Source organism: Pleurodeles waltl, chromosome 4_1, assembly GCF_031143425.1.
Source record: "Pleurodeles waltl isolate 20211129_DDA chromosome 4_1, aPleWal1.hap1.20221129, whole genome shotgun sequence".
In the NCBI taxonomy this organism is placed as follows: domain Eukaryota; kingdom Metazoa; phylum Chordata; class Amphibia; order Caudata; family Salamandridae; genus Pleurodeles; species Pleurodeles waltl.
In genome coordinates, this window is record NC_090442.1 from 96,449,004 (window position 1) to 96,465,496 (window position 16,493).

Sequence of the window (16,493 nt, forward strand, 5' to 3'; positions counted from 1 at the left end):
GGCTGTACAGAGTCTGATCTTGGCGCCACTTTCTATTGAGTCTTCAGCAGGTTTGCTTTGATTTGTGGAGGTCGGCGGTAAACCAGAAGGCGTTTCTGTTGGTGCGTCTGCAGAGGGAGTCTTGATTGGGGCAAGAGTATTGGCACAGGTGTCGACCCATTGCCTGAAGTTGCGGTCAGCTGCATCAGTGTCAGTGTTGTCAATCGGTGGGTTCCTGCAGAAGGTCGTGATAAGTTGGTCTTCAGTGACCTTGTTCCAGCTGCAGTGGGGGATCCATTGTGGTTGGTGGTCTGTTGTGGGTTTCTTGAAGGAGAAGTGGATGCAGAGGTGATTTGTCGGTGGTGTGGCTGAAAGAGACTTGATTGCTGGCTGAGACAATAGGGTCAAGTGTGTGTCCTGCAGAGTGGGTCGGTGTCGTGACGAGCTGTTTGAGGCCAAGGTTGGAGAGGTTGTCGAGAAGGGTGGATGTGTCATTGGTGTTCTCGAGGTGAAAGTTTAAGTCTCCGAGGAGTATGGATGCGTAGTCAATGGATGCGAGAAGTTGTGTGCTGATGATGTCAGTGATGGAGTCACTGAACTGCGGTCGGGGGCCTGTAGACGACAGTCCCTCGGAGGGTGGTGTTTGGGTCAGTGTGGATCTGGAAGTGCAGGTGTTCGGTGGTGCTGAGGGTGTCTTTGGTGCTGGTCGTGATCCTGAGGGTGTTCTTGTAGATGATAGTGATGTCTCCTCCTGGTTTGTTGGAGCAGTCCCCGCGAGTGATCTTGTAGCTGTCCGGGATGGCTATGGCGATGTCAGGCGCTGAGGAGAGGTTCAACCAGGTCTCGGTCAGGAAGGCGACATCTGGGGAGGCTGAGTCGAGTAGATTCCATAACTCTACAGTGTGCTTGTTAACAGAGCGGGTGCTGAGAAGGATACATCTGAGATGGCTGTGTCCTGCCATGGAGGGTGGGTCGTTGGCATGAAGGATGGTGAAGGTGCAGTTCCAGCAGGAGAAAGGTTCACAGATGGTCTGCAGGGAGGCTTGAAGGCAGGCGGGAGATCGGCCAGTGTTGATGGCATGGAGAGTGGTGGCGTCATGGTGGAGACGTGCTTGGTGGTGGTGGGGGGGACGGGAGCCATTTGGCGCATCATTGGCCGCCATTAAGTAGGAAGGTGGAAGGAAGAGAGGAGAGGTGGGAGGAGGGAACGAAAAACAGTGTGGAAAAGGAGGCGGGCCACAAAAAAAGGGGAGGGGCAGCAGCGGCTGGAGTGCAGCATGAGAGAGAGAGGAGGGGGGAGGGCCACATGGGCAGCAGCAACGGCGGGGAGAGAAAGAGGGGGGAGAGCGAAAGTGAGAGCGGAGTGAGAGAAAATTGAGAATTGAAGCAGAACAGAGAGCAAAGGAGAGAAAGGAGGGGAAAAGGAGGAGAAAGGCAGAGCTCTCCCACTAGGCACCAGGGATGAGGCGCAGGCAGAAGCCTGTGGGTGGAGAAGGGCCTCGAACTCCTGACAGGGGTCAGGAGTACAGAGGAACCAGGGAAAGGGCTCTACTTGCAAGGTGGGGCCGTGGGAGGCAGAGCAGTGTAACTCATAATAGGGCAGTCATTTCAGGACCGCCTACAAGATGGTCTGGCAGTCTAACCACCAAACTCATAATGACACTCTTATTCCGAAGGTAAGATTTTGACAGAGGCCTATCGCAGAGTGTATCCGACTTTAGCTGCATCGCAGGCAGCCTCAAACTTTGACTTTGCCCCAGTCAAGGGCGGCCAGATGTCTGCTGTTGATGTTTTTTGCTTTTAGGCACTAGAAAGCACATTTTTACATTTAATCTTTAAAAATTCATATCTCCGGTTCTTTACACTGGATTTTTGTCATTTGGTGTCATTTTAAAGATAAAAATAGTTTTATTTTTCTAAATTGATGTTGGATTTTTATTGTGTTTTTTGTTTTACTTATTTACTGTTTTGTTGATATGAAATGCTTACACACCTAAGTTAAGCCTAATTGCTCATTGGCCCAGCACCAAGGATTGAGCAAGAATTAATTTACTGAGGCCTTCACTGTACCTAGGGCCTCATTACAAGTCTGTAGGTCTCAAGACCGCCAGACTTGCCGATGGCAGTCGGACCCCCACCAATGCAATGGTCCGGGGTCCGACTGCCACATTACAATCCTGGCGGCCCAAAATGCCAGCTCCACCAGGATCAAAGATCCCAGTGGTCTGGAGGTAGAGGTGATCCTAATCCACCAGGGCAGCGCTGTGATTACATCCCCATCTCCATCACCGGTTTCATGCGGTATCACCACCATTAAAATACTGGTGGAGAACAGGTGCTGGGGCCCCCCAGGCCAGCACCATCGCAATGTTCAAAGCAGACAGTGAACATTGCAGACAGTGAACATTACGAGGGTGCAGGCGTACCCGGTGATAATGAGCCAAAGACAATGCTGTAGGCTGTTTCCCACTAGGACAGCGGGTGGAAACTCAGGTTTCCACGTACTGACCTATGAGGAAACTCTCAATGGGGCCGGCAAGGAGGTAGCCTGTATGGTGGCAGCCTTCCTGTTGGAAGTTCGGCAAACAGTATAAACCTTCCACTAAACTCATAGTCAGCCCTAAAGTATAGGATTGTAACATGTTACTAAGTGTAGGTACCTACTTACCCTTACTAATACTCCACCTTCCAACAATATTGTCAAAAAAATCCTGATGCAAAAATAGTATGTCAAGAATATTATGTCTTGTGAAACAAATATTGTTCACAAGAATATCGAAGAGAAAAATATCATTTTTAGTGTTGTTTCTAATATTGTTGTCAAAAAATAATGATGTGGAAAAGATCATTGTATGTAATATTGTTTATGTGTTAACTAGTATGTAATTTATTGTAGTGTGTTTGATTGTATCAGTTTGGTATTTTTATTTGTGTTTGTAGTAAGATAATTGTTTAGTTATGAAATTGTTGAAATGTGTGTTTTTAGTTGTATTAATGTACATGAAAAATTTATTTATTTCTTTTTATAGTAGGGTATTGAGTTTTTAGGGGATGAGGGTGGGGAGATTCCTAAAAAATGTCATTTTAAATTAAATGTTATGTTAACAAATGTTTATGATATAAAAAATTACATTTTTCATTTTAATTTGTTTTATTTATTTTATTTTAATGTAAAATTTGGAAATTGTATAATTAGCCTACTCATATTTTTTGAGGTTCAGGATACATCCCGTAGAATAATCTACCTTATCTCTAAGGATTTTGTTTTTGTTTGCCTTGATCTCCTCCTCTTATTTTTCTTGTCTCGCTTCCATTTCCTTTAGGAAACTTGACATTTCTTCTTTTCCAGGATTTTGCTCAAAAGATGCTTTTCATTTGCAAATCTCTTCGCCTACTAGTTCCAACTAAAGAGCTACATATTTTAACAAAAGTCCCAGCATGTTCTTGCTAGTTGAGGTCATTAGGGTTAACCACTCCTCCAAAAGCTTGGGATGTGGATTCTGATATGTGGGAATAATCATTATCCTTAGCCAGCGTGGCACTGACCCAACTTCAACTTAATTATTTAATGAGATGACCTCCCAACTCCGTTTAATTTCTTTCTTGCGTAATCTCTCATACTGAATCGGTTGTGGTTTCAAAGTTATTGATGTAGTTGTGGCATTTTGAATTCCCTTGCTCATGTCTGATTGTTGCCTGCCATCATTCTCATCAAAGAGACTACAAGCTATCTCTAGCCTCTGGCTGATCGCCTCACTCATTTTTGCAAGTTCAATCAAGCAGCCCTCTCTTCTCATTCTATAGATCCCGAAAAAAAGCAGAGCGTCTGCCCTTAGTCACCACTGTGCTCTTTCTCCATAATTATAGTGATATCAAAGACCAAACTCCAAACTGGTCAAGTAAATAGAGCCTCTGGCCTTAGTCACCACCGTTCTCGTTCTTCATCATTACAAGTGTGGGGGTAAATGTACTGTTGCTGCCTCCATATCAAAGTGTATATATATACAGTATATATATAGTGGTCGCGCCTAAGGCAAGCGAGCCGAGGACGGGGGCGGGGGGGTCTGCTCATGGCACGATAATCCCAAGGCGTATCTGTTACTCAGGACTCATGCTTTGGGCTCTGGCTCCGGCTGATCTGTGTAAACACGTGCTTCTGCCATATTCAGGGAAGATTTTTCAGAGGGCTTGCAGGGATTGTTGTGGGGCCCGGTGATCCCCCAGTCATTCTTGACAGTAGAAGAATCTGTTTTGGTTCTTCCTAAGAGGCTGGAGGTAATCAAACCTGTAGTTTACGCATTGATAAATGCGCGGTCACTGGTAAAACATAAGACCGAAATTGCGGAAATGATTATCTCAAATTAAGTGGACTGCCTTTTTATAACTAAATCATGGGCCAAGGCAGATTCTAACCCGGATTTCATTGAAGCCTCTCCTAGTGATTGTTCCTTTTTCAGACTGGATAGAGTGGGAACCAGCCAATTCTCCTCATAAGTCTTGTGAGAGTTTGTATTTTAAAATTCGCCAGAATAATTGCATTCTGATTGAGGGCCTTTTGATATGCAGAAGTCCAGGCTCTGCTGCCTTCTTTTTGTTAGATTGGCCCTTTCCTATTGAACCAGTGATTGCGGCATCCAATTGTATCATTCTAGGAGATTTTAATTTACACTTTGATAATGTTCAGCTTCCCTATGTCAGAGAGCTGGTGAATCTTATGGCCTCGTTTGATTGGATTCTTTCAGTCAACTTGGCAACACATCAGGCAGGGCATATCCTTGATGGGATTTTTGCTCGCCCAGAGGATTTGGTGACTGTGTCTAACACTCCCTTGGCTTGGACTGATCACCACCTTCTCCTGTTTAAAAGTACAAAGGGGTCCCCTAACCAACAGATAAAATCAGGTAATAAATCATTGCGATTATGGAATAAAATTACAGAGACTCAGCTGGGCCCGGCAGTAAAGGAAGGCTGGGAGGCAACGGGGAATCTTCATTTGCCTGCTGTGGAGGTTTTTAATTCAGGTTTGCCATGGATAAATTGGCCCCGGCGATATTAAAGCCGGAGGGTAGGCCTAAGAAAACTAGTTGGCCCTGGTTTAAAAATGATTTGAAGGTGCTCCAGAGGAAGTACCGTCAACAAGAAAGACGATGAAAGCTTTATTCTAATGAGACAGAGAAGGAGAAATTAAGAATCGTTTAAAAAATGTACAAGGCAGCCTGTTTTGAGGCGAAATCAGCTTTTTTTTCTACTAATATTAAGAATGCACCTAATGCGCCTAAAGAACTATTTAAGGTAGTTTGCTCGCTAATCACGCCTCCTGTTCCCCCTACCATCTCTCCAAACTCTCAGGCAACTTGCAATCAAATTGCAGAGTTTTTTTTAACTAAAATTCGGCAAATACATGCAGATTTCCCCTTGATGGAGCCTTGGATAGCCCCCCTGGATTCTCCAAATCAGGATACCCCTCTGCTTACATGCTTCCCCCTGTTGATGCCGGACAGGATTAAAGAATTCCTTATGGGGATTAAATCGGGTTCACCTATGGATCCCTGTCCACCCGGCATTTTGCAGATGATTCCTGATTTGGTTGCTCCGAAATTAGCTACCATTTTTATGGATGTACTATCCTCAGGGGTCTACCCTTCTTGATGGAAGCAGGTCACCGTTATTCCCCTAAAAAAGAAGGCCGATCAAACTGCCTTTGATTTAAGCAGTCTGCGACCTATTTCCTTGCTACGGACATTGGCTAAGATATTTGAAAAACACATTAATTATGAACTGTCCATGTTTCTTAACAAGGCTGGAGGCTTTGATCAGTCTCAACATGGTTTCAGTTGGGCTCATAGCACAGAATCAGCGTTACTAACGACATCTGACTCCATCCGGAAACTTCTGGATGAGGGGCAAGGCGTGGTTCTTGTGCTATTAGATCTTTCTGCGGCATTCAATACCATTTCGCCTGCTATCTTGATCTCTCACCTTCATAATGCTGGAATAAGATATGCAGCACTTAAAATCCTGGAGTCCTTTTTAAGTGACAGATCTAATATTGTAAGCTGGGAGGGCTTTAAAGCACCGGCTTTTCATCTGCCATGTGGGGTACCCCAGGAATCGGCGTTGAGTCATATGCTTTTTAATGTCTATGTGGCCCCCCTGGCAAGACTTATTCGATCATATGGTTTTACCCCATCATCTTATGCTGATGACACTCATCTTATCATTCCAGTGTCTAGGAGCAACTGGGAGAAAGTGGCAGAGCAGTTTAATAGTTGCATGCAGGATATTAATCAGTGGATGAGACAGAATTGGCTTAAGCTTAATACCAACAAGACGGAGATTGTCTTGTATGGCTGTAGTAAGGATCTGTGGAGTCCGCGATGGTGGCCGGATGAATGTGGGCAATTACCGGTCCCATGCAGAGCTACTAGAAATCTAGGAGTGATCTTTGATGAATCATTAGGTTTTAAACCGCAGGTTAATGCCTTAGTCAAGTCTTGCTATTGGATCCTGAAAATCCTGAGGAAAATCTTACCATTCTTGAAGCAGGAGGAAAGAGTCACACTTATGTTAGCATTGATCATGTCCAGATTGGATTACTGCAACTCGTTGTTGTTGGATATTGATGAGTGCACTTTGAGGAAACTGCAACTAATTCAGAATAATGCAGCGCGTATGATTTTGGCACTTCCACGTTTAGCGTCGTCTTCCCACAGCCTAAAGTGTCTTCACTGGCTTCCGGTGGGCAAGAGGATTATCTTTAAATCTCTCTGCCTTACCTTTAAAGCACTATATGGGGACGGTGCGGAACACCTGGTTGACAGACTCAGGTGGTATCGCCCAGGACGCGTCCTAAGATCGGAGAAGTCTTTCCTGATCCAGTTCTGTAGAACGCGTAGAGTCAGGTGAGGAGACAAAGCGTTCACAGTGGCGGCTGCCAGATATTGGAATGGTCTACCGCTTGATATCAGGAAAGAACAGAATTTCTTGATATTTAGGAAGAGGGTGAAAACCTGGCTGTTTCCACGGTAGGGCTACTGGCTTTCGGTTGTCCTCTTATCTTTTATGTCCTCGAGCGCTAAGGCCGGAACGCGCTATACAAATGCCCATATACATACATACATAAAGATGCCAACCAGGGATTCTTATAATGTTGATTATTGGCTAATCACTTAAAGTTGTCTGCGTAAGGCAGCTCAAATGAATTCCATAAATGAACAAAATATTAACATGAAAGAAGAATTGTGACTGCAGGCCAATTACTTGAAACAATTATATTTCAAGAATAATCTCCCATCTGATATTACATTAGATGATGTTTACAGTCCTGGAAGGAGGTGTTCTGTAGCATGTATGTTGTGGTACAGTGACAGTGTCCATACAGTTATTAATCCTTTTAATATTAAAATCTGTCAATATACTAAGGGGCAGATTTAAGGAAAGTGGCGCTGCACCCAGTGCAGCACCACTTTCCTTGCACCCTTTAGCGCCCCCCTACTGCCACCATGTGTGTGCCGTATTTAAAATATAGCGCATCATGGTGCAGGGTATGGGGCAATTTGTTTTTTATGCTATTGATTTATTCTGCAGGAACAGCACCAACATTTTGCCTCTACTCCTGCAGAGTACATAGGGCCCCATTATAAATTATAAATAGTGGAATGCCACCTTCGAATGCCTGCTCTGAGTAGGCGTTAAAAGTGCCAAAAAATGGCGCAATGAAATCGCATAGATTTCCTTGCTCTATTTTTTCGGACCCCTCCCAACAGGGGAATCCAATAGTTAAGGACAGGACGCTATTGTGCAAGCTGTCCTCGTCATCTGCTGTCTAGTAAACATTAAATGCATGATTGGACAGCTTATGACTTACTAAGTCAAGGGTCCCATAGATGCATGTCTATGTTAATGAGTGTAGGATCCTGAATGACTGATAGCAGGAAAAATATGAAAAATACGATGTTCACATGCAAGCTGTCCTCCACTGGTTAAACAAACTGATCAGACTTACTTAATTGAAGCACGTCTGCGCTGGAGCATAGAGAAGCTTGAATGACTGAAAACAGACTAAGGTGCAGATTTAAGAGGGCATATCGCCTCCTTGTATCACATTAGTGTAATTATTTTTACAATAATGTGATCCAACGAGGCCAAACTCTCCGTGTCAGGTTTACAAAGTGTCGCAATTCATGCATTAAACCACTTCGTAATGCCTTGTGTCATGTTGTGCCTGCACCAGACATAATGTATGCCAGGGGTGCATCCCCCCATTAGAGAGGGCTAAAAAATGGCGCAAAGAAATTTCTTTGTGCCATTTTTTGGCATTTTTAACTCTTACTCAGAGCAGGCATTAAAAGGGGCCACACCATTATTAATAATGGGCCCCTATGAACTGTTCAGGGTTAGTGCCAAAATGTTGCCACTGACCTTGAACAGCACATCAATAGCGTCAACATTTTGATGCTACTGCCCCCTACCCTGCGCCAGGGTGCGTGGTATTTTAAATAAAGTGCACACATGGTGGTGGTAGGGGGGCACAAGAAAGTGGCGCTGCACTGGGTGCATCACCACTTTTCTTAAATGTGCCCCTAAATATGATGCTGGAACGCAAGCCATATTACATTGGACAAACAAAATAATCAGACTTACTTGTCTAAAAAGGGACGTGTTCATCAGGTGAGGATTAGGCATGGGTCTGCGTGTTACTTGGAACGTCAGCCCGATACCAGAAGAGTAAATAAAGTTCCAGTTTTTAAAACCCTTCCAAAGCCCAAAGCTGTTTGATTACCAGCCCAAAGTAAGACCAAAATGAATCTGTCCAAGCCCACAAAGTAGCCCAAACCAGTTACACTCAAATATTGTAATAGGACCCTGAAACAAACATTTCGAATAATAAATCTAGTTTTTATTTTAACCACATATGTATTATTCTGTGCCCTAATTATTCATTGCATTGGGCACTTTAAAAATGTAAGTAGACACAGAACAAGGGTCACTCACTTTTCATGTACTTTGCTCTCTTCAGCAAAGATGCAAACATGGTGCCTTAAAAGCAGATCAGAATTGAAAGTGGTCTAAAGTAGTGTGCCTAATGTGGAATTGTATGGGGAACAACATATCTTACCAGCCACAACGGCCAAAGGCGTGAATGCTTTATTTAAAAATGCAGATATTATAATCCACATTTAAAAATGACTCCATTAAAAAATGCTTCTGAAGTAAAACTTTCCATGATTTCTAAATCCATGCATTTCATCAATGATAGTGTCTCAAATGCACTTGAAAAGTGGCATTTACCTTTAGTGGATTGCATGCTTTACACATCACAGCACGGTGTGTTATTCAATAGAGATGGGCAAATCAACAAATTATCAGGGAAATCCAAGCCAAGGGTGGGGACTGGCTTCAAGATCATGTGCACAAACCAAGGCCTGAAAATAATAACCATGTAAATGATGCCACTCACATTAGAATATGATAAGGTGTTCTAAATTTTAAAAAGTGTATGTCTTTATCACACAGAAGGACCATGGAATGCAGGGAGGGTATTGGTGCACGTTGCATGGAAAACTGAGGGCAGGGGGCAAGTGGGTGGGGCAGGAGCAGCAAGCTGATTATGCTGGGCAGGCAGGATAGGCACTGGAAGTCCAACACACTATAGAGGGCAACAGGCAGACTAATTGCATACACACAATCAAAAGAAGGTAAGCTGACCACACAGGCAGGTGGGGGAGGGTAGTGGCAGCACAAATGACCATGCATGACCAAGTGTAAGGGTAGTGGCAGAACAACTTGCATGGTGGGCATGAGGGCATTGACAGGACCATGTGCAAAGGACCAAGGTGCAGGGTGAAGGGATAGGGACAGACAGCAGCCATCTGACTATGCTGGCAGGGAGAATGGGCAGTGGCAGCTCAACATAACACTTGGAGTAGACAGGATGGGCACTGGCAGGTAGATGGAACATGATGGGCAAAAGGGAGTGAGCAGGGGCAAGCACACAGACTTCGGCGGGCAGTGGAAAGGAGGGTAAGGGCAGCTTTTTGCTGGTGCTGGCAGAGGGAGGGTATTGACTAGTTTCTGTGATATTTGCTTTTCAAAACAAACACCACACTCCAGGGTGTCCAGCTATTTTCCCAATGAAGTCTTTATTAATTCAGCATTTGTGATACACGCACCAAAACATCTTTACCTCGTGGCCTTGATCACAGAATGTAAGTCCGTTTTTACTCTCACTATTCATATATTTACTGAGTCTACCTATAATGAGGTAGTCTGAGAATCATAGTTTACATGATACTTAAACCTATTTACAAAACATATATTTATCCAATAAACAGTACTTTAAGGCTTCTACATGAAGAGACCTTAAACATGCCAATCCATCATTGACTTCAATTCTTAATAGTGTATATATTGATTATTTACATAATGTTAATCAAAGGCAATCCTTGTTCCCTTATCTACATTCTATTGAAGGCTACTAAACGGAAACTTTCAATGTTTGTGTGTATTTTTGACTAACGATGGCCATCAGTTTTTACACCCATTGCATTCTAGTGCATTCTAGTGACAATCCATTAATGTTAAGAAACATATGATGGGATAGTGAAGTCACCAACCCTTGCCTAAGGGTATGAAAGGATTTCTTATCATTGTTTTCTCTCTGCTCAATGTATGGAGGATCTGAGTGTGACCTCTGTGTGGAAGAGTTATCTATGACTTCCCCTGTATATGCTCTAGACTGATACTGCCAGAGCTGGTAAAGTCGGGCTATGATCTAACTGTTGTTGCAAAGTGCATATCATAATTTAACTTGTTCAGCACACAGAAAGGCCTGAATGTGACCACTGTATGTGGAAGGATTAGCTGTAATTCTCCACTTTGGTGAAGGACAATACTTATTGGTGTGGACAGGTTGCTGTACCTCCCCACGTTACTCTCTCTCTCTCCATATATACATATATATATATATACACACACATACACATACACATACACTGGCATACACAAATGCCAAAGAAATCAGAGCGACCAATGTAATCTGATATATAATATGAAGTGGTTTTCCCAAGTCATTGCACAGCCACTACTCAAATCACCGGGCTGAAAAAAATCTAATGTGGGTCTTGTGGTTTAACGGTGTGGCACTCCTAGGTAACAGATTTGACGGAGTGCCTTTACAAAGCCAATGCATATCAAATGCATGTTGTGTACCATAGAAGTCCAGGTTTTGAAACCACTGTCAGAACAGAGCACAACAATCTACAAAATGCATGCACCTGGACAAGATCCAGTCGTTAGGGAGAAAATGTCACCATCACTTGTGAATGAAATTAGAGGTGTGAAAATTAATTTTGAAGCTTAAAGCTGTGCTCAATGGGAACATGGCTGTACTAAACAGGTAGAAAACTGCAGCTTGAATAACCCATGTCCCTCATTCAATGCAGGTCTCTGTGCTGCCACTCAAAAATACCAGGCTAGGTGCACTCTCATGGCAGGAGCACCCCTAGCTGTCTGGTTGTAGTATAGTGACACACACAAGAGATGTGGAGAAAATGAGCTCAATCGGTATGGTCACAAACTCTTTGATTATGATCCTATTACTGCTCATAATCTCTTCTTGAAACTGTTGTGTTGATATCTCTGCAGGTAATTCCTCCTTTTATGAATACGTGGTCTCACACACTTAATCGTGTCATGCTTCATCGCAGACCACCTATCCCCACTCTGGTAGGAGAGTGCCACCAGAGAGGACTGAAATTCACAGTCTACTACACCAAGAGGGAGTTCTTAGATAAAGTTTGCTGGATAGTAACGGGATCTAGTTTGTGTTTAAGAATACCTAGCGGACTACCCGTGTGGTGCACCTTTAATAGTGGTGTCTGTTGGTAAGGTTAAAAACATACATCAGCGGTACCCATAAGCTTAATGGCTCACCCCAACTTTAAAAGAAGCCAACATATTTCTGCCCTTACAATGAGCCTAGCCCGGTCTGGTCTTCAGGGCTAAGGTTCCATATTCATGCATGTGTGAGCAGACTAGTGTTCTACCTCACAAGTGAAAATGGAATGCTTTATAGTCACACACTCAAGGCTTACCTGAGTGTCAAAGACGACTTATGGATGTCTTTTTAGAAACAAATAAAAAGTGTAAAAAAAGAACCAGATAGAGGAATATCCAGTTCCTAGCAAACATTGCAAACACAATGAGTGAACATGCGTAGTGGAGAACACGGAAAACCACTGCAAACACAAGTGCTAAGAAATGTGCTGAGACAACACAACATGCACTTCACAATTCGTTGAACTATGGTGCTTAACTACATCAATCACTCATTACCTATGTTCATTAAAAATAAATGAAGGCAACATTATCGTGAGTTCAATTAAAAACGTGTTCAGCTAAAATCATACAATGTCCTTACCCTAAATTATAGGGGTTGAGGCCTCTGGTCTGGTGCTAGGACAATGCCTCTTATGGTCACACACTGTGGAAGGAGAAAGCAGGGTAATGTATACATAGTAGGAGTTGGCTCACACTGTACCTGAATCTCAGACTCTGGAGAAACGTATGTAAAAATAGTGACTAGTACTGTGTCCTAGGGAAAATAAATAAATGGGGGTCTGTAGGGCAAAAAGTCGGACATTCCTATTCATGACACCCTAAAAAGCTAAAGTCCTGGAATCCCAAATACCTGTGTGACACTAGGACATCTCTCTGAATATCCAGGTTTACTAATCCCTAACTAAATAGTGCATGCATATGTTGGTCACAAGAAACCTAGCAGTGGACAGGGAGATGAAATATTAAGTTGTAATAGTTGCGGGCAGTGAAAGGGAACATGCCCCAGATACCGTAGAGTTGATTCTTGAAAGGCAGACCCCCCCCCCAGAAAAAATGTAAATACCCTCAAACTTGCCAGGGTACCATGTATGCACTACAATCTGCCATGGTACATAAATAGAATTGAGGGTGATCTCCGCGGGCGGAGGAAAGGATAGTTACGGATTGCGCTGCTGTCTAGCTAACCACATCCTTGCTAGGATACCATGTATGTGCTTCAACCTGTCACCGCATATAAGTAGTATTAAGGATCATCTCTGTGGGCAGGGGAGAGGATAGTTACAAATCATGCTGCTGGCCCCCACCCCTACTACTTGTTTAATCAAAGAAGGCATCTCATCCCATCTCAGAAATATTATGGGTGTCCTCCGCAGGCAGGGGGAGGAGAGTCACGTCTTGCGCTATCACCCCCCACCCTTGCACTTACTTCATCAAAGGTGGCATTGTGTCTGAGCACCTATTACATCCCGTTCCAAGCCATTCGAATGGAGGCCAGGAGGGGGGTTGCATCTCTAAAAGTGTCAGCTCAGAGTGCATCAAGTAAACACTGCCACCTCATGTGGATCTTGGGAATTGTATCCCCAAGATCCACTAATAAGTGTGTGTCACTATAGCTGAGTAGACTATTACGGGGAAAAAAGTGTGAAATGAGTGCAGGGGGCATGTATACCCTGGGGTGGGTGGGTGAAATGCACTATCTATTAATATATCTGCGGTCTCCTGTGTTAAAAAATTAATAAACGATAAGGGGGGACAGTTATCATCCCCTGAATCATACTTTCCTATAAGCCATCTATTACTAAGAAGTCCTATTGAGAAGAGACAAAAATAGGAGCAGAACTTACGGGAAGTGATGCCTCCCAGTCAGACATACTGAGTAAATAAAAAATGACGAGAACAATGGGGTGGTCCCTCTGAATGTGTCATTTATGGTATGGTCACTATCCTAAAATACTAAGGCTGCTAATCATACTTTCATCCTTCATCAGTCAAACAAAAAGTGGTAAGGTTTCCAACGTCAGCCTAATTCAGCAATAGGGACCATTGGATCTCATCATTCAGCTCATACTTGTCAGTCTGCAATCACCACACCCATCTCTGTTCATACTGCAGACCGATACCACTCACATATGCTCTTGTTTGTCTCAGTTTCTTGATAACATACCAGCCCATCTCATCTGTACTATGAATATTTGTGATGAAGTGGCTTGTAAGCTTAGTGGACTCTACTTTGCACTGAATAGTGCTCCTTTGTTCACTGATGCATGTTCCAACCTTTCTTGTCGTCATCCCAAGGTACTTCATCTTACAGGAGCAGTAGATCACATATATCAAATTTTTGCTGTTGCAATTAGATAGTGACCTCAGTTCTCATGGTGTTGAAAGTCCCAAGACTAGGTTGGTCATTTGTTTGTAAATTTACATATGCTACATTCACCACATGGGAAGAGGCCTTATGGTGACAGTAAAAGCCACAGTGTCCGGTGTGTATCAGTTGGTGCTTTATTTCGTGGTTGTCTGTGGACAATCAAGTTGCAAATGCCTTTTGCCTTTTTGAAGGCATGCATTAGTTGTGAAAATAGTAGCCCCCCTGAGATCAATATTCTCTATTTATCCTTGATGATCTTCTGCAGTTGATTCGCAAGGGGGTTAAGGTGGATTCACTGATCAGTCTCTCCTCTGTTGGTTTCTTGAAAGACTCCAACTGTTTTTCCCTTTTATTGATGCACAGGCTTTTATTTGCTCTCCATATTAGGGTTTTGGGGTAATTCTTTGCTGCTAGTTTGCTATCCAATAATTCTGCATGTTTAGTATATTCCTCAAGACCAGAGCAATTACATCTTAATCGTAAGAACTGGCCTATAGGTAGATTCTTTGTCAGTGCTCGTGGAAAAAAACTCTCAAATTGGGGCAAATTGTTCCTGTCTGTATGGTAGTAGTACACGTCTGTCTCTAGATGCCCATTCTGAACTTGGATAAGGAATCCAGATAAGGTAATTCCGTGCCCCCTATGGTGATTGTAAACCGTAGAAAATGGTTCAGGGCATTAAGTCATTCAGTTAACACCATTGCCTCACTTCTTGTGCTGGTCCAAATTGATAGTATGCCATCAATATGGCAGTTCCATAACCTGATTTTGTTCAGAAATGGGTTCGAAGGGCCAAATGAGTGGACGTAGAGACAGGGCAAACTTGGGGCAAAAGTACTACCCATAGATGTATCATGTATCATGTACCTGCAAAAAAAATTCACTCTCAAATTCAAAATAATTCCTAGTGAGTGCCAGATGTGCTGCATCTAGAAGAAACTCAGGAGGATTAATTGGTTCCCATTTGATCCTTTTCAGGAGTTCATTAATTACTTAAACGTAGCTTCTTGGGGGATCTTTTTGTATGAAGATTTTACATCTAACGTGATCAGTAATTCAGTGTCTTGGTCAAATGGCATCACCTTCAAAAGTTTTGGAACATCTTTTGTATCTTGCAGATATATTGGCATCTGTTTAACAAGAGGTTGGAGGAATATGTCACAAAACTGTGATAATGGTTAAAGGGCAAACCTTATGGCAGACACAATCGGTCTCCCGGTGGAAGGGATTTTTTCTTTCTGAATTTTTTGAAGTATGTAGAAATATGGTATTTTTGGAATCTTCTGTACCAAAAATGCTGCCTCCTGTTCAGTGATCCATTCATTCTTCAGGCCGTTTGAGACCAGGAAGCTAATCTCTTCCTGGATCTCAAAGGTTGGGTCCCTAGTCAGTCACTTGTAGTTATGGGAATCATTCAAAAGATGTAAACATTCCTCTCTGTACATCTTAGAAAGCATTACGACTATGGCTCCACCTTTCTCTGCAGATTTAATGACAATATTCTTGTCTGAACGCAGTCGGTGCAAGGCTTCCATTTCAATGTTGCTGGTATTTTGGAAAGTCTTGGGTTGCCTGCGATATAGGTTGTCAATGTCATAACTTTTTAAAAGCGAGTACCTCTGGAGGCATGAGGTTAGTGGGTGGTAGAAGAGTAGACTTAAGACGCAAGCCTGTATTTCTGTGCTCCTCTCTATTTGTCATTGGATGTTCCAGAAAGAGTTTCAATTTGATCTTTCCTAAAAAAACTCAGCTACTTCAGTTCTTAATTGGAAAGTATCTCTTTTATGAGAGGGTACAAAGCCAAGCCCTTTATTCAACACAGATGTCTCCACTTTGTCTAGACTACGGTTTCTCAAATTTATGACAATATCCTGTCCGCTCATTAGATCTTGCTCGTGCTGAAAGCATTGTTCTTCTCCATTTTGGTCTTGTGAGCTCCCTTTTTGGTTTTCCAACTGACCCCTTTCTTTTTTCCTCTGCCCCATCCACGGCACCTTTCTAAAAAACATTGTTGGCATATATTCACGGGGCAGGTTGTGGGGGGTACACTGGTAAACCATATTAGGGGGAGCATCCCATAATGCGGTGTCCACCCCCACATCTGTTCATTCATTGGAGGAAAAGGACCTGTTGTTGATGGCTGGTTCCAACGTGTCCTCTGGAAGCCCCTTCCTCCCTTTCTTTACCAAGGACCCTGGCAAGAGTCAGTGTGATAGTCTGAGGAACTTTTCCCAGATGGAATATCAGAAGAGATGTTTAACTTAGGAACGTAGTCCTCTTTGGAATAAGGATAAACTTTCTCACA